General features: G+C 34.8%; 1 protein-coding gene across 25 annotated transcripts in view; it reads right to left on the reverse strand.

Annotated features, from left to right (window-relative positions):
• LOC105831681 overlaps nt 1–11778 on the reverse strand; it is a 304195-nt gene extending 292417 nt beyond the window's left edge. For 7 of the 25 annotated variants that reach the window (XM_036292720.1, XM_036292717.1, XM_036292719.1 and 4 more), the window contains exon 1: nt 11501–11769. The gene's annotated coding sequence lies outside the window, so the exon portion shown is untranslated. Of the gene's footprint in view, nt 1–11500 lie in introns of all 25 variants that reach the window. The other 18 variants (XM_028193968.2, XM_036292706.1, XM_036292705.1 and 15 more) reach the window with 6 other exon arrangements.
• Between the last annotated feature and the right edge of the window lie 6406 nt (nt 11779–18184).

The following is an 18184-nucleotide window of genomic DNA, read 5'->3' on the forward strand; positions in this document are numbered from 1 at the left end:
ATATATATATAAAAATTTCTTTTTAATGGAAGAAAATTTTTCACCAAGAATTAAACGCGTTTAATTACACATTCTTTCTATATATTGTTACGTAGTGCTTGGCTCAGAGCGTTGAAATTAAATTATGCACACATGTCCGGAATTATAAATAAGACAAGTACCGCAGACAGATATCACTTGGTAATGTAGCAACACCTAGGTCAGTAAAAAATTCCTCATTAAGCTGAACAAGCAAATGGAATTTTAATTAAAGCACCTTGCGTGTGAACTGAGAATTACCATGAAGGTAGTTATCGCCAGCTCGTATTACCGCGATTCTATAGAACCGCGTGATTTATCTCGGAATTATGAACGACCATTCTCCGCAACCCCGCGGTTATTTCTAGCTTTCGAAAATTATACCCGCAAAAAGACGAGAGAAAGATTTAAAGAACGTATTAATTCGCGTCTGCTCTACAAATATTGTTTTCGATTCGTCGCGACTCTCGGATTCACCCAAGACTTTCGACACGCTGCACCGAGGAGACAACTGAAAGTACTGAAAGTACTGCAAAAACGATCACCGCATATTATTTTGTCGTACTCACATGACGAAAGCGCGTTTCACGTCTATCACATAGCTTTTTATCGTACGGTAAACAGAAACGATCGTGATATACTACGTGCGTTCCGCAAATACATGGGACAGTGCGCTCGATTCGTAAACGCAAAGCAGAGGTTTTCCCGCGAGGTAAAGGCGACTTTTCAATCTTTCCGAGATTCAACCTTCTCCTTCGATCGCGAGATGGATTCTTCTTCTTTTTTTTTTTTTTTTTTTTTTTTGTTTCGACTTCAATCAAGCGTACGAGAAAGCGTTCGCCCGAAACTCCCGCTGCTTGACCTTCGTCTGATTTTTATTTCAACTTGCATGGAAGAAAATTTCATGATTTCACGATTTCTTAAACCCATGTCGGCATATTCATTTGGTTTCTTCCAGTTTTCCCTCACTTTTATTATTTTTTTTCTATCTAAGCGTCAGTCGTGCGACCATAATTTATCGATCAAATGTGCACAATCGCATTCAAGTTGCAAGGTAAACGACTGCTTGCGCAAGAAATGTCGAGTATGCAGCTGAGTTTCGATACCGGCGCGCCGATGTGTTTCTTCTATAACGAAAAAATTCAATAGCGGAACACACCGAGGTCACGAAGATTTGAATTATGTATAATGCTATCGTCTACGCGGCCATACAACATCAGTGATAAATGTTTCCTTCAATTAATGCCTACATACTATATATAGTATCCTATTTACAACAAATTAAGGTTCAACGTTTAATATCATTCTGTCATTCAAACCAAAACAATTAGATACTGTAGTTTAGTTAATTAAAAGATAAAATTCTCTGTACGATACCTCTACCCACATCTTAATTGTTTCTGTCATCATTTCAAAAGAGGAAATCACTAAAATGATTCTAAAAATTTCATTATTCGTAATTACGGTAAGTATCCCTAAAATTATCTTTGTCCTTTTTTATTTTACACAACTTTTTCTAATTAAGGAATATAAATAAAAGAAATTGGAGGAAGGTCATCAACTGGCATGCAAAAATTTAAAAACAGAAATTTGAAAACAAATGTAAATAGTTTGCCAGTGATCTTCTGTCAGATAGTGTAACGGCTTTTATAATATTGTCTTATATTTTGTAATATAAGACATGCTATCGCAACATAACAAAAAATGAGTGTGTGAGAAATTTGACCCCAAGATTTACACAGTAAGCTACATTCTCCATTTTCTTTTTGCATTAGCTTGAGTCATTTGTATAAAATATTTACAGATTAATATATATAAGGATTTTTAAAAACCTTCACTACAATGTAAAACATTTTTTGCCGATTATACAAACACTTTATATTGTTCTGCAAAACGCAACATGTAGCGCAACTATAAAAGTCAAATTAAGTTATATTTATTTTTAACAGATTTTATTTAGAAAAAAACCAATGAATATATAAATTATAAATTTTTATTTCTTTAATTATCTATTATGTTTTTTTAGTGTTAACGGTGCAATATTTTCGAAAAATAAGAGTGTGTCGCTTTAGGAGACCTACGTCAGTATTAGCGATTTTCTTAGTTTTCGTTATTTTGCTTCATTTATTATTAAACATGTATATAGATTTAATTTTTATTCTTATTTATATTTTGTTGTATTTTTAAATAAAATTTTATGTCTTATACTTTCCTGCCCTCAAATGTTTATTGCATTGTCCGTAAGCCTAAATAACCGTACAATTTAATATTCTTGAGAAATCTTGATTGTGTATATTTGATTGTGCCGGTGACACAGTTCCTCAGGCTCAGGAAACATCGAGCACTCCTACTGTCGATAAACGATGAGTATACTAGAGAAGAGACGAAAACGAGACTAGTCGATAAGGTAGACATTAAACAATGAGCTAAATGGTTTATATATCTTTTTGTAATTTTGAAAATCTTATTTTGTGAAAGAACCTATCATTGGTACTGCGGGTAGCGAAACAATGGAAGTAATAAAATTTATTTAAAAAGTGTTTAAATGCAAAATTTTCAATGCAATTACTTTCTTTGAAAGGTTAATTTTTCAAATATTATCCAATAAAAATTAGAACAGCCTGACGTGTGGAAATGTAAATATTTTATGTTTAGTGCTGCATTGTAATAATATGCCAAGTATGAAGATGTAAAACGAAACGCGGACAGATAAAATGTCGCAGTAGATTGTAATTAGTATACACTTATCGCACATTGTTCGTTAAACAAACGATACGTGCTAATCAATACAAAGTGCGATTACATTATCAGCAGTCGTTTTATAATCTAGTGATTAATTCAATAAGTGAACGAAATCGATGAACTCTTCGAAGCTCTTCTATTTTTCTAGATTACTAGATAATATATTATAAATATATAACATTATAAATTATTTAATAATTCATGAAATGCAAAATTTAATTAACACCTACATGATAACAATTGTAACTTATTTTAATGAATATCGAGAAGAAATTAATTTTCTTGCTTTTGCACTATATGTAAATACATAATCACGACAAAAATCGTAAAACATGTATAAGTTTACGTATCAAAATATATTAATCATCTAGATGTTTCTTTCGTGACTCATAATGCGAATCATCGAAATACTGAATCAACGTTCTTATTTACGATATTCATACAATCTACCTCTTGAGTTTCTTTTCTCTTTTTGGATAAACGAGATTCACCGCCTAAAGTAACAATTTGGAACGGGATACCCGTCTAGACGAGAAGTGCTTCATTAATATTTATAAATTCAAAACGCGTAATTACGCCAGGAAACAAGCATGGTTGCATAATGCACATGTGTATGACAAAATGCACGCAATTTCTTATTCCTTCCCCCCCCCCCTCTCTCTCTCTCTCTCTCTCTCTCTCTCTCTTTCGTAATGCTCACGTTCGTAATGCTAAATATACGTATATTTACTTATGCAAATTTTGGGTACTGTGGATTCAGAGATTTCATTTGTAAGATTTTTATCAACTGTACTTTATGAATGTGAAGAACGTAATGTAAGAATAATTTTATCAACGATAGCTTCACAAATATGTTTTTTTGTGTGAAAAACGTTCCATTCTTGTATCGAGAAGTAAAATGTTATTACTAAAATTCATATCTGTGTAAGATTTGTATGAAAATAATCATTATGACATAAAGTTAATTCAATGACGCTATTTTCGGTGTATCCTGTTTACATTTTTTTAATAACCAAGAAGCTGATACTGTACAACGAAAATTATAATCGTTATGTAACGGATTAACGAGATATAATACTGTACCAATCACAAATCATCGGTAATCAAATTCTAGTTCCAATTGACTTTTTGTAATCTCTCAATTGTTTCTCTCCTACATATGACGTCATATAAGTATACGTCGCAGATATAAACGGACTGTAATTAAAAACGGTGACTTACAAGAAATTATTTTCCTTGCGGTTCGATTTCAACTACATTGTTCGAGGTCATGCGTATTCCATTATTGTAGAGTGTACACAGATTATAGTAAAATTGACTGAAAACCCGACAAATGATAATAAATTACTGAATATGAAACATGATTACTGCCATTTCAATATTTTCAATGATTGTGCGGTAATAAAGGGAGATGTATCGACATCTAATTAACACAACATACGCAAACTAATTCTGCATTAAACATACAACGTGAAACAAAATGCTAAGAGCAAATAGTCTATCATTTAGTAATTACCAAAAGCAAATGGCAAATGTAAATATGTTAAATGCATTGCATTATATTAGCAAAATTTAAGAACATAGCCACATAAAAAAATATCGTATATGTCATTCTCTAAATTTAAAATTACTAAAATATACATAATAAATAAAATAACGAATAAACATAACACAATATATCACAATTTTCAAATTTAATCCATTTTACATGTCCCTAAATTTTTGTATATTAATTTAACACAAAATGAATATGAGAAAGTAAATATGTATTAGGTAAAAGAGTAATATAAGAAATATATTATTTTGACAGAATTTGAAAACAATTATAGAAATGAAACTGTTTGTATAAGAGTAAGGATTTTGAAATAGAGAAAAAAGTGGACGCAGATCGTAGCCCTTAGGCAATGAGAGTGAAAAGCAGAAAGGAGGAGGAAAGGACTGCAGAAAGAAGATCAAGAATAGTAGAGGATGACGAAGCAAAACGCATATACAAAAAAAAGCGGAAAAGGTAAATGGAGATCCTGGGTAACGAGGCAACAGAATTCTAGAAGAATATTATAGGAGACGATCTAGAAAGCAACAATACAGATAGGCGTAGAGAAAAGAAAAGAAACGGATCATACGATCTGGTAAAGTAAAATAAAGACTGTACAAATAAAAAGAGAAACATGGATTTTAAAGAGGTGAAAAAAAAGAGTTACGAGAGGAAATAGATTTTGAAGTTTGAAGTGTCTGTAAAGGCAATGGAATTGGAAATACATAACTAGGAAAAGAGGAGAAAAAGAGTGAATAAGAAATAACATAGACAAGGAGAAGGAAAATCCATGGTGAAACTATTGGTTGAAACAGAGTTGTAAGAGAGACAAGAGGAAATATCAAGGTAAAGGAGTATGGGACATTATTTATTGTGACCTATACTGTGCAGAGAGGGAGAGAGAAGTAAAATGCCATGCGATGTATCGGATAGGATAGATGAATAGTTAAACGGATGGAGGTACGTTTGTGATAGAAAATTTGTAAGATAGGGATGGATGTTTGGATAAGTCCTTGATTGTAAACCAAGTCCCTTCTTGGCATTGTATACGCTTGAAGTAAATAAATTCTAGAAGCATATTTCTTCAGTAAAATTAACATTTATAATGGCGACACGTATATTTTACTTATTTATTTTAGAATTTATGTTTAAAAATTATATTATTTTTATATTATTTGTTCGTTCAGTCATAAATTGTGTTTTAACACTAAGAAATGTTGAATATCAGTTTATATGAGCATGCAGAATATAACATATTTAAATAATATTATCACTATTATATCAAATTCGCTTGGGTACTTTTTGAAAGTTTAGCTAGATATAAACCTGAAAATAATTTTGTCAGATCATTAAAATATTAGATGTAATAATTAGTTAAATCATGCAATATAAAACTTTTGCCGAGAAAAGGACAAATTAATTCGCATGCTTTCATAGTATTTTTTTCTTATTAAAATTTGTAAAGAATACAATAGCATTTTGTTATTTTTGATGCTAATAAATTGAATAATTTTTAAGACTATATCGGCTCAGCATTACATAGCTGCACAATTTAACTAATTTTATATTAAATTTAACTTTTTAAAATAAATTCTGATTATTCATTTGTCTACCTAATATTATGAAGGACTCTCAAATTGATTATTAGGATGTCAAATTTTTTTGCAACATTTCTCATCATGCTTGATTGTTCAACATAATTATTTTGATATTTCAAAATTATTTTGAAATTTATATCTAACTAATTTTTTAGCACCACCGTTCTTTTCGTACTCTTATGTTAAAAACTTAACAGAAAAGATTTTAATAAAGATTGCTTTCAAATGCAAACGTTTATGCGATAACATTTCAAACTTTCCAGCGTAATTTATTCTTTTTACTAAAAAAGACGTAAGTAAATGAGCTGGCCTCATTAATGGGTTTATAATCGCCTCATTCTGCGCTTTATTCGTCTTACACAAGGATCGAATGTGCACGATGATTTCACGCCGAAGGGTGATACTCAGAGCTGACTATAAGATATGAATACCGACCATTATACTCGTAATAAACAGGATTTTACATCAAGTGTAGACGAGGGGACATATCGATGATTTTAAAGACTAAAAGACAGATACACGTTACATCTATAGATCTTTATGTACCACTCCTAGATCTCTCGAGTTACGAAGGTCCCCAAGGTACTTGAGAGCGGCGGCGTGACGTCATCGCCGTTTAAATCAACTCGGAATCCCAGAATGAATGCGGAAGGGCGAAGGACAAGGCTTAACACGCCGATGAACGAGCTCAGGCGAATGCAACGGCAACATACGCGCCGCCACAAAGCGCCGATTGTGAAGACCCCGTTACACGAAGTGCGGGTTGCAGGTACGTGCACATTAGCCGCCCAATCCCGGACCGGAGGAATGCGCTTTACCGCTGTGAATCCTCCTCTCACGTGAGCGTCGGCAGGTTCGGATGCTCTTTGTCCGTGAGATCTGACCTGATCCAGTAGCCTACCATCTGCCGCCATCTGCCTCCGCAGAGATTTTCACGAAGGAAAGAATCCAAGAGACCCAGAAAAACACCGAGGGATCTCGGAGAAATGCGCTTCTCTGCGAAACACCTTTCGGCGAGACTGCGTTTACAACTTTACCGTCATACCGTGTACACATATACGTATATGAGTGCGATAAAAATGTACTTCGAGTTATCTGAAAAATTAAACGTTTTCTTTCTGCATTGTTGCGCGTAATGTCTTTGGTGAGAAAATTTATTTCTCATAATACTTTGTAATATTTAAAAAAACTTATTTATTTTCGAATTTCTAAAAACGATATTTTAAACTTTTTCAAATTCTATAAACTTTTTTGAAAAGTCTAGGAGGACAAATTTTAAGAATCTTTAGAATATTTTAGAATGTAAAGAATTCTAGAAGAAATTCTAAAAGGCTTTTTCCTAGCACTTTTGAAAAATGTTTTTATTCGTATAAGAAATTTGAGCAATTTTGTAGGAAAATAAAAAAAGAGCACAGCAAAAAAGCTAAAAATTAGTTATAGACAATGTAACTTGTTTTGCATGACTTATTTTCTAATGTAATAAAATTTGCAAAAAACAAAAATATATCCTTTGATAAATTAGAAGATAATTCCTTTCCCGCCAATTTCGTCAATTTTCAAATTATTTCAAAATCAGAAATTTGTAATTTCTGAAAGAAAGATAACTTCTCGTATTCTGAGCGACTGTTCACAAGTTAAAAAACGTAACCCACAATGTTTAATATCAAAACGGACTTACAACAAATTGTACGAACTTTTGAACGACCTATAATCACGACTCGATATCGCCCACAATCGAACTCGAACTTGTAGAGCGACAACGTTAGACCGAGCCTGAAATTCAGATACGTCCCTCTCCTGCCCCGTGGCCTCTTCCTGTGCTCGTGTCCTTCATCTCGCTCCTATGAATGGATACGTGAACATAAAGCGTCAGTCCGTTTCTCTCACATCCGCCTATTTCGATGCAGACGCGCGCCCTTCGCTTTTCGTTGGGGGAGAAAATTATTTCTGGCAGCCGGGCAGCGATCTTTTCTCCGCAACGTAGAGAGCAACGGGCGCAACGATTTACTATACTACACTACTACTCGATTAACGATCGTTCACAAACGCCCGTCCCGGCCGGCATTCTCGCGACGCGGGAAGACTATGGGAATCCCATTACACCTCCTATCCTCCCATACCTCGAATCGCTTCGCCGTTATCGGTAAGTACCCGTGAACGTGAGATCTCCTACAAGAGCCCTGGGATCCTATGCCTCACGTCGAAGACAATGGAACTCGGTTCACTGTATAATACCGATAGCTAGTCGAAGCCTATCGTCGGTTGAAATATAAGAAGTATAGACGCAAGTCTATCAGACAGATAATCGACGAAACGGGAAACAAAAGGAAATAAATTATTACAAAATACTACACTGAGGAAAATATCTGGTGAGAGTAACCAGAATTCTGGTTACACGATCATTCACTATACGATTTAGTAAGCTGAATCTGAATTCTGGTGAGATATCCAGAATTCTGGATATACTGAGAAAAATATCTGGTGGATTAAATAAAATTCTGGTTACACGAATATTCACCAGAATTCTGATGAATCTCACCAAATATTTTTCCCAGTGCACGAATAATTACTTCTTACTGTAATCTGTTACATTAACAGGTTTCTGATGGTAAAGAGACAAACATCTCGATTATATTATCGCATATAAATACTTGATTGTGCTTTACATTTTCAACGAGGAGCAAAATCACGCGCAGAGTTTCGTTTGCGGGGAAAAACCGTGGGAAAAGTGCCTGTCCGAAAATAGCACATCACAGGTAGAACCCGCGGGAGACCTATGGATTTACGACGTCCTCGTCCGGCGATATATGCCTTTCGGAATGACCGGTGCAAATCCGCCGGTCACTCGGCGCTGCGGCCTCACGCAACGAGATGAATGCAACGCGCGCAAAAGGAAAACGAACGCGTGCAACGCAGCGTTGCACCGCGCGCGTAATGTATCAGTACATCGGCGGCGGTGAAACTGGACGCCGACAGCTGGAAACTGGTTTCCGAGAGAGTCCGCGCGCGGCGAAGTAAGGGAGAAGAAGATACGGCGAGGAAGGAAGAGAACAGAGAGGAGCTAGAGAGAGAAAGAGAGAGAGAGAGAGAAATTTGTTGTATTCCGGAGAGAACGTCTTTCAAGGTTTAGACATTTTGCAACAGCGATGTAACTTGCCTTTCGGACGCATGCAGTAATTGTCAGAATCGCGCCGCTATTCGATATTTCAGTATACCTTACTCAATTTGGAATGGTAATTCTGTTTCAGCAAACAATTTGGAAATTCGGACGTCCGAAGGGGCCCCATCCAATTATTTGCAGTGAAATGCATATAATGAAATATGATCGATCAATGACTTTGCGAGAGAATAGAGAACTGATGTGTCAGAATCTGCCAATTTCATAGACCCAAACCTAATTTCGTATAATGCATATTGTATTAAGGGATAATTATGTGCGGGGAATATCAAATGAGTTTGTAACATAATGGATTTATTGTAAAGTAAACACGATGATGTATTACTGTGTTTACTCTTGAACACTTCGCAAGAAAAAAAGGATAATAAACGAGAAACAAGAACATGGAGGAAAAAAGATGAGAAGAAAAAAGAGAAGAATGAAAGAAAAAGAAGAAAAGAGGGTGGGGAGAAACGTCGAGGAGCACGGTTGCATTACTGGTGTCTAAGACAAAACATGGGCGCAGAGATTTAGGGGCGTCGCGTATCTTGTAACGTATGCACGCTGAGGGAAAAAAGTTGTTAATTTGAGTAAATTTTTCAACCTGATTAAATTTCTTCACTTCAAGCATTTACGTATTTCAATCGGATATATTAACACTTGAACAGAAGTTGAAGTAACTTATGTATTTAAGTTAAATGAATAAAATCAAGTTGCAAAGTTTAGTCCAATTAACAACGTTTTTCTCTCAGTCCGGCAATTTTCGTTAATCTGCCATCATCCTTTATCATACACACTATAATTTTGGTTACGCAAGTGATCTTTTTTTCTCAAAAATCCTCCGATTGCAATTTATCTAATGAATTTGATCGATCCATTACGTAATTTTAATATTCCCTTCGAACGTAGCGGAGAAATTTACATGTCGAGCCGAACTCTCGGCCTCCAAAGAATCAGCCGAACGAAAAAAAAAAGGCAAACCGCAGTCAGGCAGCCGGGCGGATGGCCGGCGGCGTTGCAACGCGCGGCGCGAATTCAGGATTCTCACCGCAGAGAGACGCGCGTGAAAACTTCGGATGCGGCTTGCTCGCGCGACCGCCCGAGGCAGAGACGCGGAGACAAAGGGAGACGGAGGCAGAATACGCGAGTACGAGGAACAGATAAAGTCGGGACGGAGGACGCGGTGACGCGTCTCGCTTGCAGCGCGAGGGCGATGCATCCTTTTCTTCTCTCTCTCTCTCTCTCTCCCCCCCCCCTCTCTCTCTCTCTGCCTTTTGCACGCACGCGTTGCGCGCCCGTGATTGAAAGGAGCGACACGTACAATGCTTCGCGAAGAAGCTCCTGTACTGCTGATCGCCCTGTCTATTTCAGATGTGTATTCCGGAGAGAGCACGGAGGAAACGCGGAATAATAAATATATGAGCAAATGTTCGTTTCCGCCAATGTCCGCGTGCATTGACTTTATCTTAAACTCGTATTCCAGACAACACATCATTCGAAATCGAATATTTTTAAAAATATGACCAAACGACATCTTAAAGACGTCTTTAAGACGTCTTTATGTCCCGATTTTGGACATTGTGTTGGTCTGGGATAATTTTACTTTGTTTCTTATTCGCAAATTCTATAAAAATAAACTTTATAGAAATGTCGACAAGGTTAAAAGTAACAGACGATCCTTAGTCCTTTTTAACTTTCTTCGTTTCTATCACAGTACGTAATAAATTTTACTCGCGATCTTTTTCCGATTCTTAAAGCTAGAAGGAAAATAAGAGGACTTGAGCCGAGATCGAAATTAATTCAATACATTGGTGGATATAACAGTGGCTTCCGTGTAGAAGGTGGATCTCCTTTCGAGCGAGATAACCTTCAGTTTTCAGAAAATCCCTGTTGAGTTGGAAATGAAGAATATCTAAGTCGTCCGTGAGTTTACAGTGTACACACCGTTGAGATAAGAACGAGTCGTTTAGTCGTAACGAACTATTAGTGTGGCATTGGCACGATTGTTTTTACGTTACTATCATTACTTACTTCCCGACCGTTTTTACACGGAGTCGACGCCGCGAGGACAAAGTAACAGGCATATAAAATTACCAAGATATCTCCGTGATAAAGACATTGAAGCAATTTCGTATGTGTAAAAATCCAGATAAAAGGGAACGAACTTTAACAGAAAGGCAGAGAAAAGCATCGAAGGGAAGACACGACGACGAGGTGCGCGCGTAAAATGTAAGCAGCTTAACTACTTTGCGTTTCGCGGATTCGGATTATAGGAATTCAGCCTTGTCCACGCAAACCGCGTCGCCGCACCGTCGCCGTGTGTCACGTGTGTCGCACAGTTTCGAACAACGAGGTACATGCATTACGGTCGCGATCAAGTCGAATCGCAACCGGCGAGTCGGTGGCACGCGGGGGTCCCCCGATCCTTGGCGTTTGCTCGCTCACACTCACCATAATTTTCCGCTGGGATCGGCGTCGGGACGAGAGGTGAACGATACCGTTGCACGGTCGCACACACCACACGCGCACACACACGCGCGCGCGCGCCGGAGCGAAGAGAAAAACGCGGCGGTTGCACGCGGCGCGCGTATTCGCCGCGCGAGTCACTGCGTTGCACGCGTTTCGAAACAGAACGGCACTGAAACACGCGCGAAAAACGAAGCGCGCGAAGCAGTCGCACCGGTGTGCGCGCCGGGTGCTCCGGAGCCGGAGCGAGACGCGACGGGACGCTGGCTGGACCCCGAGACGGCGACGCAACAAGTGACAGCCTCCGCGGCTCGTAGTTCGCGGCGGGCGTGCGTACGCCGGTAGATGGCGCCACCGCGCGCGAACTGCCGGCGGGCGGGTTTCCCTTCGATTTTCGTCCTAAAAGTACTGGGAAGAGGATACGGGGAGAAAAGGAAACGCTGAAGGAAAAGAGGAAGGACTTTTGTCTTTGACAAACATTGTGTCTGTACACAGAAAAAAAAAGTAATATATATAGCCAATAACATATGTGATTGCGGGCTGCCAACCACATAAAATACTCAATACAATAATATTTGCTATTGATGCAAGTACAATGTTGATACTGCAATAGCATATATTATTGTATTGAGTATATCTGTAATTGGCAGCCCGCAATAACATATCTTATTGAGTATATTACTTTTTTTTTTTTCATTGTAGTTTTTGGCACGCAGTGAAATGCAAGAAGTAATGAGATTAGGATGAATACGAAAATTGACATATAGGATAATGCGATTTTGAATTTGCTTCTGTTTGAATAATGGTCTTCCTTTTTCAGATTTAATATTAAATTAAATTTTATATTTTTTTATTGAGTATAGATTCTCAAAATATATATTAATATAACATTTTGTGTATCATCTTATTGACATTAAGTTTTAAATGCATAATGAAAACTATGCATATATGTATATTAATAAGTCCAATTTCAATTGCGGAAGATATAAATTAGTGAGAAATCGTAAAGAAGATTTATTACAGCAATTATTTTTTAAATACAAGTATTATTATATTTTATTGATATTAAAGCATAAATTTTATGTTACCCAAATAATTTATTAACAATTTATTAGAAGACTACTGTATATATAAAGAAATTAAACGCCGGCGAAATTTTCAAGAAATCTTCTTTGCAAACTCTTACGATCGATAAATTTTATATTTGAGAAGGAAATTTGAAAAAAAGAGTTGTGAGAGAGAATCTCGGAAACCTGAAACTTAGTCTTTATTAATTTACCGACCGAATCGCCACTGATTTTAATATCTTCCCCTCAACTTATGTTAAAACTATAAATATAACTTTTAGTAAAGTTTTAATAGTCTCAATTAAATTTTTATAAAAGTATTTTATTTAATTATTATTAAGTAATAAATTATGTATTGTATTATGCATACAGAATAATACAAGCTGTTGGTAAGCATAATGTTGGTAATAGTATCTTGAAGGCATTATTTGACATCATTTCTAATTTGTAAATTCTACAAAAATAGTTTTATAAAATTTCTGACAAATAAAATGGATAAAATTTTACAAAAAATCTATACATTTTTAAATAATAATTAAATAATATTTTTATTTACTTTAAATGTTTCTATTATACTTCTATTATATATACGTAATAAAATAAGATGTAGAGAAAAATGTTAGATGTTTTTATCGCATTTTACAAAATGCCAAGAGAGTACGTAATAAAAAATTACTTAGTTCATATTTACTTAGAGAGATACACAGTAGATGACAGCACAGATACTATACAGAAATGTACACATGTCGTAAGTTGAGAGAGTTCTATTTTATCGTCCCGTATCAGATAAGAAACAACAAATTTTAACATTTATGATTGGTGTATAATTTAAACAAGAGAGAAACTATTTCTACACAATTAGTTTCACGAAAAACTTAAAATTAACTTAGAATAATTTTATAGAAAGATTTTTCAATATATCCCTACAGAAAACATACATATTGTTATTTATAACACTGTCAATACAAACATAGGAGAAAAACGTTTTATTGCAAGTTTTATTACACTGTCAAAAAGTCGTTAACTTGACTGAATTTTTCAAGTTGATTAACACTTTGCGGTTTGCCACCAATTATGGCAATATTGTCACCAATTATGTCATCAATTATGAATTCTTTTTGAATATTTTTTTATAAAAATAATTCTTTTTGCATCTCAAAAAGAATTCATAATTGGTGACATTTGGAAATCGAATTCTTTTTGAATCTCTGTGCTATCTGGGATGCCATCTATTATAGACTCAATAGGCACATTGTGCAAATATAATATTACACAAAAGTCACATTATAAATTAATAACAATTTCACAATAATTGCATTAAAATAATACGCCAGCAGTCTTGTCAAAACTTAAAAAATTTTAAATAATATTTGTCAAAAATTAAACAAATCCAAATTTAATTAGGTATCAATATTTTACAATTACTCCAAAACCATTTAATTCTTTATTAAAAATTCCATATTGTGAATGCATCATATTTTATATTGCGATATTTGCTCGTAATTTAAAAATAATTATATATTTTTGTAAACATATATATAAATTTCATTCTAAAATGTTTTATATAAAATAGTTAAATTATTTTTTAAATTATTAAATAACTTTTTTTTAAATTTAATTTTGAAATGTCAAATATCAAATGATATAATGATATAAATACATATCAAATGATATATTTAATTTTATTTTCATTTTTATGCAAAATTTTGTCACATAATATAATAAATGTTGTCTTATCAAGACTATAAATGTCAACATTCGCGCGATGATATTGTATCATCGGCAAATCGCTAAGAGTTAAATTTTTTCAGTTTTCTCATTTATATCTTTAACTTAAATTGTGTGTGTGTGTGTGTGTGTGTTTTAAAAAGAAAATTAAGTTATTCAAATTAAGCTAAATTTCTTTTAGTATATGCAATTTAGTATATGCAACTGACATGTTTTTAGTTCCAACATAAATTATCTTACAATATCTAATTTTGTTAAAATTTTTTTAACATTTTATATCATTATGTGTAATCACTACAAGCAAACCACAGATTTTGTACTATCATATCGAATATCGATCCCCTAAATTAATTGAATACGCGCCAAATTGGCATCGCTCGAGGAAATTGAACCTGACCTCATTACAGAAGTATTGATGATTTGACGGTTTGATCGAGTGAATACATTGGATCGATAAATCGAGATAAACGATCCAAGCTAACCACTCCCTCGCCTAAGCCGCGGGCGATACGACGATCGATTTATCTGTCATTCGGATACATGTCAATAAAAATATCAGAAACTTTCTTTTCGAGACAGTTCCATCTCGATATGTGGCGCCTAGTCAAAAATATTTTTTATTTTTACTCTCTTTCGAAAGCTCAAAGAAATCATTTACGCGCTCGCGAGACAGATTACAAATTGATGTGAGATTTGCTCGCATTCCATTCGGATAGACGCTTTCTTCTTCTTTTATGGATGTTTGTCTCTTTGGGGATTAACGTAATACAATACTTTCTCCATCCTATTCTTCCCAATAATTCCTTTTAATGTATCCTGACATTTTTTATTTCAGTTTACTCATGCATAAAGAATTCAATTGTAATGTGCTACTTTATTAAAATTATTTTTAAAATATATGTGCATATATGTGCATATATTAATAATAATCTCATATTTATTAAAATTTTGCACCTCGTCAAAGTGCAAAAAAATTGCTTTGATGTGAGTTGATATTTTTGAAGAAAACGGTTTAACAGTCTAAGGCATTAGATTATTTAATTTTAGTTATATTTTTAATTTAATTAAAATATAATTATATTTTTAATTGAGCCACCTGGGTTGAATAGAACCTGCTTAATTTTTTTAAATTGTATTGAATTGAGAGTTTGATAGTTAAAAAAATTCTTCTTTTTTTCAAGTTTGTTAATGTTCCTCATTTTTATTCGTCAGTTTTTTGTATTTACGAATACGCGGAAAGTCGTGAGTTACCGAAACTCCGATGACTACTTCGCGATCTGCATATGAAACGATGACCGACAAAAATTTACTTGCTCACGTGATAACCGTAGAAATTCTGTTCACGTTCGTTCATTGCGATATTCATGTTCTTTTTGTCTTTTGATATATTTTTTTTTCTTTAGTTTGGCGCGCGTGAAATCTGCCATTGGTCGCCTTAGTCCGCGTTCTGGAGAAACGACCAGTTCTCAAAGGAGCAAAACAATCCAAAAGGAATCGCCACGATTTTCACGGCCGCCGAAAAAGAAAGAGAGAAAGAGAGAGATACACTATGTACGTGTGTGTGTGTGTGTGTGTGTGTGTGTGTGTGTATGTAGCCTGGCGATTTCTTTCGCGCGACACGGAGACAAAACGAAACGGGCGATAGGACACCGCCGTACAGGAGCCAGCATCAGCATCAGCAGCAACAGCAGCAGGGTGCCACGACATTCTTGCCTACAGCACTTTGTGCTGTCCGTGTCTTTACTTTCACTGCTCGCGGTCCTGATCTAAGACGCATTGTCCCTCACAGCGACACCTTTTCGCATCCCGAAGGGCTGTCGGGGGCGACCTGACTCGACTGGGGGTCAAAACGAAGGAAGAGCGATCGAGTAACTGGCGTGTGCCGTTCGACCGGACGCGATAACGCGATCTCTCTTGATCGCCGATCGATTCGTTCCGGCCACCAATCGGACAATACCTTTGCCGTTCCATCGGCGACAAGACCGTCCGTTGGAATTTGAATTTACATCGCGCTTGGGCGAAGACGAGCCACGGATTCCCCAGCGTGGCATAAATTTCGCAAAAGGTGTATGTGTATGTGTGTGTGTGTGCGACGTCAGCAATCGAGATAGTGAAAACGACAGAGATTGGGACGGGGGGAGGAACGTTGAAGAGGAGTGACACTGCACGTGGGGAAATGTGAGCATGCGGCACCGGTCGTGTTCTAAACCGCGGATGAAAGGGAAAGGAAGAGCTACAGGAGGAGTTCCACGCCTCCTCGGGATTTGATCGAGACTGGCACAGTGAGGAAAAAAAGGAAAGGAGAGACAAGTGAGAAGAAAGAAGAATCATCGTTCGATTCTTACGGAAAATGAATTTTCTACAATGCACATTTCTATTTTGCAGAATCATTATCTATCTCTTTCTGTCAGAGTATCATTGTCATAATTTTTAGTTGTATTATTCATTTAATTAAAATATCCTTGTACCTGTTTAATTAAAGTACTTGATTTTTTTTCAACTACGTTACAAATTAAGTTCTTTTAAATAGAGTTCTTAAAATTCTTTTTTCTAATTTTATTAAGGCGGTTTAAAAAAAATAAAATTAATTAAATGGATCCTAACCAGTTCGGTTTACTGTAAAAATGATAATAATATTTTGAGAAAAGCTTAAATTGTTTAAGCTCTAGACTTATGAACAGCATTATTGCTGACACCTCGCCTTTTAAGATACTTCCTACTTTGTCTTCGTGTATAAGATTTCTCCTGCATACTTCAATAAAGATTATTGAAATCACAGTGGCTACTAATTACTTAATAACGTTATGCAAAGAGTGACATAACATAATTTCTCAGTGTGGAACATTTTTACATATCAATTTAAATAATGCATACGTTTTTAAATACGATACTTTTCTTGATACATTAGATACATCTTATCATATAGCATAATATATTTTTAGTTAAATAATATAATTTTAAGTTGCGTGCACGCCGATTATAATGATATTTCTCAAAAATGACATTATCGCGCTTGGAGAGAAAGAATCAGTTAATATTTCTTATCCAAAATTGCAGAATATTTATCGAAGATTTATCACGCGCGTTGCGTACATATATTTACGACATAAAATAAATACCTTCGAAAATATTGTCGCGTCATCGCGACAATATTTATCGGGTAATGTATATCGGCGATACCGGCATATATGGCAAATGTTCTGCAATCGAAATGTGAAAAGGTGCCATTGCCCAAGACCATCGACTCCTCTCCCACGTCTTTTGATCCTGCCTGAAAATTTAATACATCCTAATACTAAAATATTTGATAATGGCTATCACATTAAAAATTTCACGATTACTATAATACAAAGATAAGGCAATACAATAAAAAAAGGGTTAACTTGTTTAAATTTTTCAACTTGATTAAATTTGTTTTACACATAGATATTTAACTTACTTCAAAATTATTAATAACATTTAAACCCGTGAAAAAAGATGTTATATAGACTTAATATAAATTTAATATAAATTTTATTAAAATTAAATAAGATACTAATACGATTTTAATAAGAACTTTATAAGAATTTATAAGATTTTAATAAGACTATATAATACTTAATGTAGATCTGTACATAATAAAAATTAAATATTTATAAAGTTTTAATTAAAAACTGAGTTCTTATTAAAATCTTATTAGTATCTCATTTAATTTTAATAAAATTTATATTAATTTATATTATTAAATCTATATAAAATTTTTTTTCACAGAAATATTTATATATTTAACTTAGATACACAAAAACTTCAACTGTGTGCAAATAGTTAACAAATTTTTTTCAATGCAAGTGCATATCGTGATACAGTAATATTATCTTTCAATGTTAACGGAATT

The sequence above is a fragment of the Monomorium pharaonis genome, chromosome 10 (genome assembly GCF_013373865.1).
Source record: "Monomorium pharaonis isolate MP-MQ-018 chromosome 10, ASM1337386v2, whole genome shotgun sequence".
NCBI lineage: Eukaryota > Metazoa > Arthropoda > Insecta > Hymenoptera > Formicidae > Monomorium > Monomorium pharaonis.